The sequence below is a fragment of the Pangasianodon hypophthalmus genome, chromosome 2 (assembly GCF_027358585.1).
Source record: "Pangasianodon hypophthalmus isolate fPanHyp1 chromosome 2, fPanHyp1.pri, whole genome shotgun sequence".
In the NCBI taxonomy this organism is placed as follows: Eukaryota; Metazoa; Chordata; class Actinopteri; order Siluriformes; family Pangasiidae; genus Pangasianodon; species Pangasianodon hypophthalmus.
The window spans coordinates 1,194,321-1,210,000 of record NC_069711.1 but is presented as its reverse complement, the minus strand read 5'-3'; the positions used below and the strand labels follow the sequence as shown (position 1 = coordinate 1,210,000).

Sequence of the window (15,680 nt, the reverse complement as noted above, 5' to 3'; positions counted from 1 at the left end):
ACACACTCAAAAAATGTCAGTTTTAATCTTCATGTCCCCTGACAGAGCTACATCAGAGCACTGGGAGATGTATGTTTATATGGAGCTGACCTCTGACAGGCTGTTCACTCTCAAAAAGATCTCAAACTTTTCTTTTGCATGTCAGCATCTCAGGGCCGGGTGATACGATAATGATTATTGATCTCATGGTAAATTACATGACACTTTTCTCAGATATCGCAGTATCGTAGCTATATAACTTTGTAGGACAGAGTTGCAGTCGCAGAATATTAGACATGATGCATTCACTTAATACATTAAGGTTCAGTGAAGTTTTATGTAGCTGAACCACTGACTCACATTCTCACATCAAAAATTACATCACCAGCCAATCACTAACACAATCTGACCCTGACAGGAAACACTCTGTGCTAGTAAGATACCGAGTAACATTGCGTTGTGATGAAGTTAACTAAGATTTTTCTTTTATGTTCCTGAATGCGCTCTTGTTGTTGAGGACCATAAACCCATTTCCATTTATATTTCTGAAAATGTTCATGATCTTCATCTGAACGTCTCTATTTTACTAGCACTATCTCTATATCTCTATAATAATGAGCGGTTATTGTGAATTTTAACCCAAATAACATGAATTACAGCAAAAAAACACAACTGACACTAATCGCTTCTTATTTCACTTAATTAATATCACAGGTTTAAAAATTTGTCCCACATTTGTTTTTCTTTTTTGCTTTTTGGATTTCAGCTGCATTAAAAAATGCTGTTTTTTGGGTTTTTTTTTTTGTTTTTTCAGTCTTAACGTGAACCATCGAAATCCATGAAAATGAGATTTAAACACAATCAAAACTGGACATTTATGCTACGTTCACATGCGGTAAAGTGACAAATCCAAACGACCGGCTCAGACAATTCCTCGGACCGATCCTACGGTGTGTGTGATCCGACGTTTCTTCAGTTTCCCGCTCACAACTTAAGAAAAACTTATAGATGTGGTTTCAATTTATCCTGTAAAATATTCGATCTCTTATTAAATGTGCATAGAGGCAGTAGGAAGAAAAATAAAGCTTGGAAGGAAGTAGCAGAGATCGCTCGTGCCTCGGGTGAGTGTACGTAGCTAGTACAGCTAGCTCGCTTTGCTAGCCTACTCCGAGAACGAAGCTAGTACGAAACCGAGCGTGTAACATAACATAAATCACACAACTGATTTTCACACTAACTACGGCTGGGCGATATGATATGGATCAAATTTTATATCACAATATAGATAATTTTAGATTTTGAAATGATATGCAGTATAAAATAACTGCATGTATTCGTGACTTTTCTGCCGCGAACCTTACAATAGACTGTTTTCTGGTCAGTGTCTAATTTGTTCTACCCAAACCACGTCTAATCAACAGAAGTACCTCCCTTTTTAGGTACAAGTTCTTCATCTTATAGTTGGACTGATGTCTTGTTCTGTGTCGGAGTGTTGCATCAGTTTCACTTTGCATCACGCTCGTCCATCTTGTTTTTGTTACAGCACATCACCGTTAGCTCCTAGCTCCGGCCTTAGTGACAGAAATCGGTGTCTTTTGCGACATTGGCGATATCGGGAAAACATCTAGACATCAGTAGACATTTTTTCATCATCCTACGATACGTATCGCCAAATCACACAGCCCTGATGCTGATTAGTGCGTTATATATATGTATAGCCACGCCCACAATCAACAACAGTAGTACTCAAGCAGCTTGTCACTTGTCAGGGTGTGTGTACGCTTCTTTATCCATACAGTCATTTAAGTAATTATTACGAATACACAAAACGAGCCTCTTTGAAACGTTTTGTGAAACGGAAGATTTTATAAAAATAAAATAAACCATTGATTTTGTCCTGTCAGTATCTCGCAGTAATCACACGTCCATATCGTTTGCCGTGATGTAATTATGGGATTTTATTAGAAACAGCTGAACATGTCATGCTTCAACACATTTCCGGGCAGAAATCATGTGCTTCTCTCAGTGTTTATGCCTCCAAGGCCCCGGTTTTTACACACACACACACACACACACACACACACACACACACACACACACACCGTCATTCAGAAACATCAGCCTGTTGTTACATTCATATAAAATCAGATTTATATGTTTGTATCCGTTCAAGTGAAATTTTTAAACAGATAGCGTAACTACTCGAGCGTAATTTTTTCCCCACAGTGCTGTTGAGTTCTGGATTCTGATTGGTCGGAAGGTGTTGATAAATTTTCTATAACAGCAGCTCTGACAGTAGTGCAGCTGCAAATCACAGGTTTATATTAATGCACTTGTTCTTATACATCATCAGATTAAAAAAAAAAAAAAAAAACACTGTCATCTCTCTGAGAACACCATCCCTACTGTGAAGCATGGTGGTGGGAGCATCATGTTCAGTGATACTGTTGGGCTCTTGGTTGCTTCTCTGATGAATCCCATCTGTACACAGTCACTAGGGCTGAATGATCTGACAGTATAATATTAATACTGTGATAAATTATATCTGAGATAGCACAGATATTGTTTTACTTTTTTTTTTTTTTTTTCAATAAATTGAATTACAAATTGACTCGAAAATTGTTTTTTCCTGATTTTTTATTTTTTTTTCCCCTCGGTTTTTTTGTTTCCTTTACCTAATGGATGATGGGACAAACTCTTTTCTGTTGCACCTCCCAGGAGCCCTGTATTTAATCTTAAAAACTGTAAAATATAAAAAAAAAAATAATTACAGATTTAGATTTTTCCCTTAATTTCAGTGTTGCATTTTCTTAATAAATAAAACTATATGTATTTTTTTCAAACAGTTTTTAACGCAACACTATTGCTGACAGTTTGTGAGCAAATCTACTGTATACATCATGATGCACATCATGTATCGTAGAAATGTCGTAGAAGAGTCGCAGTTATTCCGTATTTTTTAAATAACAGATTTAATGTCGTTTAAATTGTTACGATCTCCGCTTGGTCTTCATGATGCCGTGTGTTTTTAGGTTCTCTAGCAAGCTCTGGGCTCTTCTAGGAACAGGTATATTTATATTGAGATCTCATGATGAGTATTTATGAGAATTATAACGACGGCAGTCGATTCAGGGGTTTCACAGCAATACTTATGCAGTCCCAACTTTTGTGTCTTTTTTATTTGTAAATAAATCTCAAACTGTATAGATTTTTTTTTTTTTTCTTCCACATGAACATTATGGAATGTTGTGTGTCCGTTTCAGTTCCAGGATACAACACAACAAAATACTGAAACGTTCAAGGAGGGGGTGAATACTTCTGCACAACACCGTAGTAATGTTTTTAAACGTAAACATGAAAAGCGGAGTGGTCAGAAAGCGGCTGTTGTTGTAACCTGAATAAAGCTGCAGTATGCGGTTGAGCTGTAATTGTAGAGCTTTGAGGACACACAGCCGTGCGACATCAGCACTTCTGATGTGTGTGTGGTGTGTGTGTGTGTGTGTGAGAGAGTGTGATGAATTTCCTGAGAAGCTCTTCAGAAATCACCAGGTTTCAGAAGATGCTGAGTTTCTGCTGCTGATTATTTATCTCTCGTGGTGACTCACTCCATCCGTGACTCGGTTGTGGAAGGTGTGATGCAGAAACGATGGATCTCACTTTCCCAAATACACCTGGAAATTTTTACCCGTGTGCAGAGTAAACGTTTCCTCCTCTGCAGTTTTTATTTATTTATTTATTTACATACATGAAAGATAAAATATTGGCACCCTTGGCTGTGTTCAGGCGAGTGTGAAAACCACTCAGGGTGCAAATACTTTTGATCTACGGCGGAAACACGGAGGTGGTTTCACTATAGATTAAAACTATTGGCACCCTCACTAGTGTTTCGCTTCAGCGTTACTGCTTTCGTACAAATTTCACCAGGCAAAATTAAAAGTATTGGCACCCCCGGCTGCATTTGGGCGCACGTCTCAGCGCTTGCGCTCAAAATTCCCTGAAATTTTTACTAAAGATGAAAAGTATTGGCACCCCAGGCTGTCTGCGTGTGAAGTGCTTGCACTTAAACTCTGTGTTTTCGCTAAGGAGTAAATGTATTGGCACCCTTGAGTTAACATTTGTTCCTCTGCATTTCATGCTAAGGGGGAAAGTATTGGCATCCTTGGCTGTGTATGCGCTTACTTCTCTGTATTTTAAATGAAAGATAAAGTATTGGCACCCTTGGTTATGTTTTGGTTGAACACATCTTGTAACTTTTGCAGTCAAACACTGTGTTTTCACTATTGATTAAAAGTATTGGCACCTGGTGCCTGGCAGTGTTTCGGTTCGTGCACCGTTTTATACATGTGTTAAACATTTGTTTTATATTATAAATATTATAAAGTATTGGCACCCTCAGCTGTGTTTTGGTGAACATGTCTCGGCGTCGGTTTGGACTGTAGGGTTGTTGTGTTTTTTTTTTTTTGTTTGTTTTTGTTTTTTAAGGTATTGAATTCGGTCGTCTGAGATATTTTGCCAGGCCCTCATGTGTCGACCCCTGGTATACATTGTGTTCAGTACGTTCCTCGTGGTGTGGTGTTGCAGAAGCACGGTGTGTTTATTTTATTGTGTGGCTGTATCACTGAGTAGGTGTGTAACTTTCACATTACGACCTTGACGTTATTTATCCTCATTTTGTCCTTGGTGGATAAACACAAGTTCTTCGACAAGTTAATTGCAGGAACAGACCATTCGTTTTCTCCCTCTCTGACTGCGTGAGTGAAGGTCAGGCTGTTATCCGTCATGATTACAGTGTCTCCACAGCGCTGTTTTCTTCAGTCTCTCGCTCGCTCGTACCTGGCCGACTCAGCAGGCGTGTGTTTCCTCATGAAAAGCGTCTCTGTAGCTCTGCAGGAGCAAAAGCCTCAGTGTTCGTCCGGCTGTAGAACCTGAAACAGAGCTGAATGTTCTCCAGGCTGAATGGCCTTCACATCGCTCGCCACGGAGCTCCAGACGTAAAGGTGGAACACGTGTAGCTGCAAGTTTGGAATCGGGCACAGCGTTTAAAATTCCCAGAGTGCAGAGGGCAGAGGTCACGAGTGCATCCGCTGCTTAAAATACCTCGCTGTTACAGAGTTTGTCTTTTTCCTCCAACATAAAAACCCCTCCACACGCCTCTGAAGGTGGAGTCTGTCTGAGTTCAATGAATTCAGTCAACACTGAAGAACCACTATGGCTCTTTTTTTTCTCTTCACTGAAAAGGCCAAAGTGTGTGAAAATCTTTGCGTTTATTTTCTCTGAGTGATCTTTCTCACCAGGGCTGTAGGATGAATGCTAAAAAGCAATCGTTTTACGCAGAAGGAGCTCGATATTTTGGCAGATATTTTAAAATATTAGCGAAGCTATTTCAAGGTTTAATAAGGCATATATTATGATTTAAATTATTTTTAATGAAGTTTTTGTCATTAGAACATTGAACGATCAGTAGTTTTGAACAGTCACCAAATTATTATTCGATTATAAGAAGCAACAATCTTGCGTTCACACTAGCAGCGAATTTTTTTTTTTTCCTGTTATTTGAATTTTTTTTTTTCCGTCTTCACTCTATTGCTGGTTGCCATGGTTTCACTGTTGGCGAAAGTAAACAGTACAAACAATTAATCCAAATAATCAGATATACTCCTGCTAAAAATAAAAAAAAAATGGCAGCATGAATGAAAAAGCACGCGATGAGTTTTCTGCCCTGCCTCTTTGATGAGATTAAAGTGTTCTGTTGGTGCTGGATTCTGATTGGTCAGAAAGTGTTGATTAATTTTCTATAACAGCAGCTCTGACAGTAGTGCAGCGTGGTGTAAGGAAAAAAAAAACACCTGGGGACGTGCCGTTAGAGGAAAATAATCAGCGTCCGGGTGATAACAGTAATTCCGCTTCATCACACCACACTGTTACTCAGTATTTTACTGCAAAACACACACACACACACACACACACACACACACACACACACACACAGAGCTTTCTTCGTTATATCTCGACCACTTTAAGCCCTTGTCACAGTGGAGGACAGAAAGAAGCGCAGAACTCCTATTACTAGTCGCCATTTTGCTTAACGTCTCATTTGCATAAACTCTTTTCACATTGCTTGCCCCGCCCACTTTGCTCCGCCTCCTGTCACTACGAAACCATCAGCTCTTATTGAAAAAGATCGCTCTGTGCATTTGTGAGATGAGCAAAGTGAGCGGGAAATAAAATATCTAATGTATAAATGAAAACGTGTGAGTCAGGGACTGAAGTGCGTCGGGTGTGGAATGTCTGATGAAGGAACAGGAAGTGGTTACAGGATGTAGGCTGAGCTGAAATGGGTTTTTTTTTTTTGACCAAAAGCTCTCACCTAAAATCAAGTTCCTGCAATTTTCTTTTGAAAGCTAGAACTGGAGCTATGTTTTTTGAGAGAGTGTGTGTGTGTCTGTGAAAGAGAGTGTGTGTGTGTGTGTGTGTGTGTGTGTGTGTGTGTGTGTGTGAACGTAATAAACACATTAGTGGACCGTTGTTGTGACCTGGGGTGAGGTTTGACTAACGTTATTTTGTGCGTGGTTATTTCTGGATCGCGGTGATGTGGTGATTCATCCACAGAAACACTGCAGCTCTGGAAACGTGTGCAACATCTGTGCTGCTGTTTTACAGGAACTGTGCGCTGTCTGGCGTTAGATCCGGACGATACGACGATATAAATTATGTGACGATACACTTTTCTGAGTCAGCGTATTTTTTTATGTTCTGAAATTTGAAATTGTTTTCACGGGTCACGTGACTCTCTCCGAAACAGCACACGGAGTTTTAAGCTAATATTCAGTAAATGAGTTCGACTGATAGATTGTGTGGCGTTTAAATTATAACTCACAATAACGGGCATAATATTAACTTACATTAGAATATTTTTTATTATTATTTTAAAGAAATGAAAAAAAGAAAACCAATCCAGGCGCAGTGTAATAGATTCCACCTGACACGAATCTTTCTTTCTTTCTTTGTCATTTTTTTCTTTTTTTGTCTCTCTTAAATAGTGAAATTGACTCGAGAGATGCGTAACCATTTCCACACATAAAGTTTTAGTAAATGTAACTAAGCATATTATTAGGTGAAGTTTGTGGCATTTAACTAGTAAATTTAACTAGCAGTTTATTAGTAAATTTTACTGAGACTCGAGTTAAAGGGTTAATTATTGCACGAATAAAACAAGTGGCCATTTTTACTACTTAATGCCCACAAACACCTTAAATGATTCGAGTCAGAAGTGGAACACACAACCTGACTACTTGACTAACACGCACACACACACACACACACACACACACACACACACACACACACACACACACACACACACACACACAGAAAGAAAGAAAGAGGGTGAACCTAGAAAACTTTACTGAAACACTTAATCTTTAAGCCTTAAAACCAGCACAAAACAAGAAATATTGAAATTAAAATGAAACCAGTTTAAAGTTCTGCAAACTCGTATGCAAATCAAGTTCAAAAGCCACGCCCCCTCATTAGTATGCAGTCAGTTCGAGTAAACGGTTCTTCTTTTTTTCTAGTTTTGTGAGCTCTTGCAAAATATTAAATTTAACCCGGTGAAGTAAGTTTAAGTTTTAGCCACAACAGAACAGAAAGTGTTTAAGTAATTCTAATAACTTACTTTTTGTGTAAAAATTTGTACGTAAAAACAGATTCATGTTTGTCGTATTTATTGAACCACTGAGTCGTTTTTTTTCAGTATTGCTCGCTTACGTTATAGCAGCTACAAACAGTCGTTCCCTGACCAGCCTCTCTTTTTCTCTCTCTTCACATTAATAAGATTTTTTTTAAAAAAAACGCAGTTTGTCATGTTACCGAGAAAGCGCAAAGCGTAAACTCCTCTGTCCCGAACACTTACGATTTATCACAAAGCCACGCCCAAAAGTGAATTTGACGGACAGATCACATGTCTGCAAACGACTGCTAAATATTAATTCTTATATTCCGCATACTACAAGCAATAGTGTGTATCATATGTACAGTAAGTATAGTACACAAGCCTGTGTGCTGTTGTAGCCTAAAAGTTTCAGGAGATGCTTTTCAGCTCAGCACGGTTGTACAGAGTGTTTATTTGAGTAGTCCTGTATCTGCATGATTTAATGCATTGTGCTGCTGCCACATGATTGGCTGATTGGATGAGTGCATGAACGAGCAGATGTGTTCCTATTAAAATGGCCAGTGCTCTTTTTAACCTGGAGAGAACTCGGACTAGTTTATAACCCGTCATGATCAGCTCCTGTGATTGGTTTGTTTTATTGGAGGGCGGGGCTATCTGCAGTGGGGATTATAGTACATGTTTATTGTGTTAATGTTTTAGCCAGTAACCCGTCTCTCCCCCCGATCGTGTGTCAGATGGTACGGTCCGTAACTTGGGAAGCAGCGTGATGACCTTTCTTACTTCACAGTAAAATGTTGATATGTTGAAATGTGTTGCTCAAGGTTAAAGCGCTTAATCTGCCATATTTCACAGCGAAGAGGAATGAGGAAGAGGAATGAGGAAGAGCGCAGCGCAGGGACGAATAACACATTTCCATCTTTAATCAAATAGAAATGAAAACTGTTTATTGGGCTGAAGATTTTTTTTCTTCACATTTCTGGGTGCTTGCTAAGTGTTAAGGGTTTTTGTGTTTGTTTGTTTGTTTGTTTTCCATTTATTCCTTTTACTACTTTTTCAATTTTTTGTTTCCCTTTCTTTTCCTTCTTTCTTTCTTGCTTTTCTTCCTTTCTTTGGCATGTTCTTTTTTACTTTTTTGCCTTTTTGCGCTGTCTCTCTTTCTTTGGCACTCTTTTTGCTCTTTGTTTTTTTTTTCTTTCTTTTTAATTTATTTTTTCGTTTCTTTTCTTTACTTTCTATTTTGACTTTAAATTCTTCATTCCTGCCTTCCTTTTTTTTTTTAAATAAATTTTATTTTTCTATATTTTTCCCTTCTTTATTTCTTTCCTTTTGTCTTTAAATAATCTGCTTTCCTTCTTTTTGTCTGTTTTTCTGTTCTTTTTCTTTCTTTCTTTTTATTCATTTATTTATTTAGTATAATTTCTTATTTATTTCCTTAATTCTTTTCATCATTTTTTTCTATATATCCTTTTTTTCTTTAAATGTTTTGCTTTCCTGTTTTTTTTTTTTCCTTTATTCTTTCTCTTTACTGTATTGCGTTTTTCCTTTTTTCCTTTCTTTGTCACTTTATTTCATTCTTTCTTTTGAGCTTTAAAGAGAAATGTAAAAGGGACGAGTCCCTGGCTGTATAACTATCATGTAGCACGTTTCTGTTTTCTGAGCTGGCGTTTGTGGTGTGTGTACGAAATTTCCTGTCTGTGCGGCTAAAAGTATGTGCACCCCGACCATCGCACCTGTGTGTGTGTGTCCAGATTTATTCCTCTTTTGTTGTTATAATAAGCTCCACTCTTCTGGGAAGGCTTTCCACTAGATTTCAGGGCGTGGCTGTGGCGATTTGTGTTGAGGATTAGTGATTATTAATTAGTAAAGTATATTAAATATCACTACTGTTATTATCGCGTGATCTAATTTTACCTGCTTTACGCTGTTGCACTTCTGATAATTCTCTGATTATTTCATACTTTTTACATTATCACTTTGAATCCTGTTTTTATATTGTTTGTTTTTTGTTTTTTTTTGCTGGTATCGACCCGATACGGATCCTGAATATCGGCTCGGTGCCGGTCTCTAGTGAAATCTGAGCGCAGACTAAATAACAACCCGAAAATGAGATGATATGTGTGTAAAAAAAAAACGAAAATGAGTCGGGAAAGCGTAAACCTGAAGCTGTCTTTCCTCAGAATGAAATATTCACATCAACATAAGCACACACACTTTATTTGAGAAAACAGCTGTGTGTGTAAGTGGGGAGACAATCGCATGGAAATATAATGCATTATTTATTAATCTAGTTATTTACCTTTAAAAAAACCTACAGCGTACATGACGTGTGTAGTGTCCAAACTGTACAAAATACTGAAATAGACTCATTTAGAATAATGTGGAAATAATACTAAAGCTTAATGTTTTTCGTCTGAAAATACAATATCTGATAATCATTATTATATCTATATTTTATAGATACATTTTATTTGATATATATCATTATATTTTATTTCCAACATTTATATTCTAACTGTGTTTACACTTCATGTCATTTATAATGTGTCACTGTTTACTGTCTTGAATGTTTTTAATATTTACTTAGTTTTCAGTGGAAGACTATAGTGTGCTTGTGCGTGTATGTGTGAGCCATGTGTGTGTATGAGCGAGAGTGAGGTGTGTGTTGTGTGTGTGTGTGTGTGTGTGTGTGTGTTGTGTGTGTGTGTGTGCATGCGTGCATGTGTTTGTGTGAGCCGTGTGAGTGAGCTGTGTGTGTGTATGAGCGAGAGTAAGGTGTGTGTTGTGTGTGTGTGTGTGTGTGTATGAGCGAGAGTAAGGTGTGTGTTGTGTGTGTGTGTGTGTGTGTGTGTGTGTGAGTGAGGTGTGTGTGTATCTGTGTGAGAATGAGAATGAGGAGTCTGTCGTGTCATGTTTTATTCTCACACAGTGCTGATGGTTTTACTTCCTGTGCGCTTCAGTAGCAAGGGGAAATCCACACAAACACACACACACACACACACACACACTCTTTCATGTTCTTGTGCGCTGTTATAACTGCTCGTAATGGTTGTCAGAGTAACAGATTTCCACTGATGATCACAGCACAGATTTAAAGAAGAACAGGAGGAATAAATTCCATCATATTCATCTATTCAACACAGTCACGATTTTAATTCCTGAACTTTCCACTGCACAGACGTAGCCGTGAAACACTGTGTATCTTTAATATCAGCTTGTGCGATATCGACTTTTCCCTGCTCACGATGTTGCGATTTAAAATATTGCGATAAACGATTGAATCGTCCAGAACGGTTCGTCTAAAAAGACAGGAAAAGGAGCACTTCCACCATTAGAGGTTTGAGGAGAGTAGGAGAGGAGTAATAATATCATCACGCTGTCATTTTTTTTAAACTTAGTATCTCATTATTTTGTCTTGGAATCTCCTTAATTCAACTTAATATCTCGTTAATTTGTCTTACGAAGTTTTGTCTTAGTATCTCATCATTTTGTCTTACAAGGTTGTTATTTTGTCTTAGTATCTTGTTAATTTGTCTTACAAGGTTGTTATTTTGTCTTAGTATCTCTGTATTTTGTCTTATTTTGTTATTTTTCTCTCATCAAGGTCATTGTTTTGTATTATCTCATTTTGTCTTAGTATTTATTTTGTTTTGTTATTTTGTTTTGTTATTATCTTTGTTATTTTGTCTTGTAAAGTTGTTATTTTGTCTTAGTATCTCTTTATTTTGTCTTACAAGGTCATTATTTTGCCTTACTATCTTGTTAATTTGTCTTACAAAATCATTATTTTGTCTTGCAGGCTCGTTATTTTGTCTTATAGTCGCGTAGTATAGTATTTTATCTTCTATCTCATTCATTTGTCTTACTAAGATGCAATTTTGTCTTAGTATCTTATTTTCTCTTATAAAATCCAAGTCATATATCAAGAAATTTTCAAGAACAATAGCTATTAGTTGTGTGTGTGTGTGTGTGTGTGTGTGTGTGTGCTCTCCACCTTTCCTGTGTGTTTGTGTTTGAGACTCACAGCAGCTCTATTGTGTTCTCTAAACACACAGTGTTTTACAGGACTGTGTTTCAGGTTTGAACAGTGTGTGTGTGTGGATGTGTGTGGATGTGTGTGGATGTGTGTGGATGTGTGTGGATGTGTGTGGATGTGTGTGGATGTGTGTGGATGTGTGTGTGTGTGTGGGTGGGTGTGTCTGTGTCTTGGCCTGAGTTGTGAGACGGGAGGCTCCTGAGGAGGACAGGAATGCTGGGATGTTATCTCTGTGTCAGGTTTGGTCAGAACCTGGTTCTCCCCCACATGGTGCACACACACACACACACACACACACACACACACACACACACACACACTCTTTATACAGAACATTCTAGAACATGTTGTCTTTGATCAACATTTTTTTTTGTTTATATAAAAGTCTCTCGTGGTGAAATGTGTGAGATTTGAATTCTCCACTAGCTGTAATGATCACACCATCACCCCAGAAGCAGGAGTCTTAGAGCTCCATCAGGTTCTTCTTCTTCTTCTCCTCCTCACTGGGGTCTCTTCACTTCCTGTCTCTGTCCCTCCCCTTGCCCCGCCCCTGACCCCCAAACTCCACCCCAAATGCTAAAAAAAAAAGTTTCAAATGGGTCAAAATGAGCTGTCAGTTCTCTCATGATTTCTTTTCTTCCTTTCATGCTTATCTTCATGATTTATTTCCTTTCTTCTTACACCCTTTTTTCTTTCACACTTGCTTTCTTTGGACCTTTTTTTATACTTGCTTTCTTCCTTTCTTTCATACTTTTTTGCTTACACATTTGTTCACTCTTTTGGTCTGTCTTTCTTTCACTCTTTCTTTAGTTTGCTCTTTTACACTTTGTTTCTTTCACTCTATTTGTTGCACATTCTTGCTTGCTTTCCTTTTGCTTTTTCTTTCTTGTTTTCTTATCTTTCTCTTTTCTTTTTTGCAATTTTTCCTTGTTCTTTTCTTTCTTTATTACCTTTCCTTTCTTTCTTTCATTGACATGTCTTTCTTTCTTTCATGCTCTTTTGCAATTTTTTGCTAATGTTTTTGCTTTCACACGTTCTTTCACTCTTCTTCTTCTTCTTCTTCAGTATCTTTATGCGGTTTTTTGCACTTTTCATTCTTTCACACATTCACAATTGCCGCAATTGCAAATGTGGTGTAAGCAGTGGTCTCTGGAGTTGGTTTTTTTTTTTTGTAGGGCCTAACCACTAAAAGTTCTCAGGGACCTGTTGTTTTTCTAAGAATTTTTTTAAAATAATTTTTTGTAATTTTTTTTTTTCAAGGTTTCGGGGGCTCTTGGGGCCCTTAAGATGCTCAAAAACTCATGAAAATCAGCACACATGTCGGAGTCATCGGCCATTAGGCCCTGGCAAATGATAGCACATGGGCGTGGAGGGGAGTTCTGTAGCGCCCCCTTTTGATGAACGTGGTGGTCAGTTTCACCTCCAGTCACCAAACTCTGTAGATATATTATTCTCATCAAGCCAGACAACTTTCAGAATGATAGTCATTACCTCTGCTAACAGGAAGTAAGTCATTTTGGATTTAATGTGAATTTTTTGAAAAGCAATCTTTCTTTTTTTTTTTTTTTTTTTTTAAAAGACATCTACCAAATAGCTATAATTATATTTAATCTTTTCATAGCTGTTACATTGTACTTCAAAACAATTAAATCACAAACTAGGAGAAAGGCACATAAACATTACACACACCGGGTGGCGATGGCACCGTAGTGCTTGGGCCCGTCATCGCTGCTTATATATGTGTGTGTGTGTGTGTGTGTGTGTGTGTATATATATATATTTTTTTTTTGCTGATTGTTGAGTTAGCATGAGTTTGATATCTCAGAACAGGAAGGTGAATGATGTTCTTCGTGGAAGTGTTTTGAATTTTTTTGTGTGTTAGAGAGTTGTTGTTTAATATTCACACTCTTCCCCAGGACGATCGTCATCTGACCCTCGTTCCAGCTCCTCCTGCGCTTTTTCCTTGGCAAGGCTGCGTCGTTTGTTAAATATTATCGCAATACGAATGCCAGAGGAGGCTGCGATATGCAAATGAATATGCAAATGAAGCTACAAATCTCAACTCACAAAGTTTTATAGTGTGCTTAGTCACTGTGATTATGCTGATGTTGGACTTTGGATTTAGTAAGTGCGCGTGTCGTTGTGAGTTCTTGGTGAATCGTGGCCTTGCATAAAGTTTAATCATTGAGTTTCTGTATAATGCGTGCTGATCTGTAACTTTTACGTGCAAGGTTTGTGTAGTATTGCCCCGTAGCAGTGTGTCATTATGAATGTTTCTGCGAAGTGAAATCATGATTTTCAGCTTGATGGAGTTTATTCTTGATGCAGCTGTCCCTCCTTGTTAAGTATCAGGAGGAAATGGTGCTTTCACAACCACTGAACTCTGGTCAACCAAAACTCGTGGGTCTCGACCCACATGTAAAGCAGAGCACACGCTACACAACTTTCTTTTACAGGAAAAACAGAAAAACGTAGAAATAAGAGAAAAGGAAAGTGAAGGAAGGATTGGTTGGGGAGACTCGGATTGTCTGTTCTGCAAAGAGAACTGGAGCTATACTGTAGGTATGGTTTCTCATAGAAGTGACATTGTTGTGTTTACACTCTGTGTTCGCTGTTCCACACAGTTGATAAACCGGATTCAGGGATCTGCTGCGCATGACAGGAGAGGAATTTGATTTCCTCTTGGACTCTCATTGGTTGTTTCAGCTCAGCGCTGTTCCTGCTGCTAGGTGGAAAGGAGCTCACACTACACGATTCATCACAGAGAAAATTAAACATGCGTTAAACAAAAGATCAAAGTGTCTTCGACAGACTGAGAACATTGTGTTGCTGAACCATTCACATTACACTAGTGGTTGCCATGGGAACGCACAGCGATTTTGTTGCAGGGTGACAGGGAAATGGAGGGTGAAATCATGTGTGCATTAGGCTAATGTGAACTGTGGTTCAGGTAATTACACCAAAGAGAACTCTAAAGGGGGACTGAGCACTGTATCACTGAGGCAAGATATTTCTATATCTGCCTCATTCTGCTTTACTCTACCTCACTCTGCCTCACTATACTTTACTCTACCTCACTCTGCCTCACTACACTTTACTCTACCTCACTCTGCCTCACTACACTTTACTCTACCTCACTCTGCCTCACTACACTTTATTCTACCTCACTCTGCCTCATTCTGCTTTACTCTACCTCACTCTGCCTCACTATACTTTACTCTACCTCACTCTGCCTCATTCTGCTTTACTCTACCTCACTCTGCCTCATTCTGCTTTACTCTACCTCACTCTGCCTCACTATACTTTACTCTACCTCACTCTGCTTTACTCTACCTCACTCTGCCTCACTCTGCTTTACTCTACCTCACTCTGCTTTAGTCTACCTCACTCTACCTCACTCTGCCTCACTATACTCTACTCTGCCTCACTTCACTTCACTCTGTTTCACTCTTCTTCACTTTTTTCACTCTGCCTCACCTTTTACTTCTTTCTGTTTCACTCTTTCCGTCTGCTTTGCTATACTTCACTCTGCCTCACTCCACCTCTCTCTGCTTCTCTCTGCTTGCTCTTGGCTCGGGTTTAATCCAGGGCTTGTGGTTTTCCAGAAGCTCCATGTTCTTGAGCAGGGAAAGGCGGGAAACGGGAACAGAGAGGAGGTTTGTTTCTCACTCGGCTTTTAGTGAGGCCCGGCCTCTGTGTCCGTGTTTGCTCAGCTCCTGTAAAGTTATTTTTGTTTTTTTTCTCTGGAAGGGTGAGGTGGAGATTTGATCATCACCTCAGACTGACTCTGCACTCACTCTGCCGGAGAAAGTGAACTGAGATTTTTATTTATGACCCTTTAGTGTTGTTGCTTCAAAAAATATTGTTTGGCAAGCCTCAAAATAGTTCCATGGAAAACAGATAAACTAGTGTGTGTGTGTGTGTGTGTGTGTGTGTGTGTGTGTGTGTGTGTGTGTGTGTGTGTGGGTAACATTTTCACATTATGGGAATGTAATG

General features: G+C 38.6%; 1 protein-coding gene across 1 annotated transcript in view; it reads left to right on the top strand.

The window, feature by feature from the left end:
• The window catches only part of atp10a (ATPase phospholipid transporting 10A), a 54,857-nt gene that overhangs the window by 2,479 nt on the left and 36,698 nt on the right, over positions 1 to 15,680 (top strand). The window lies entirely within an intron of this gene.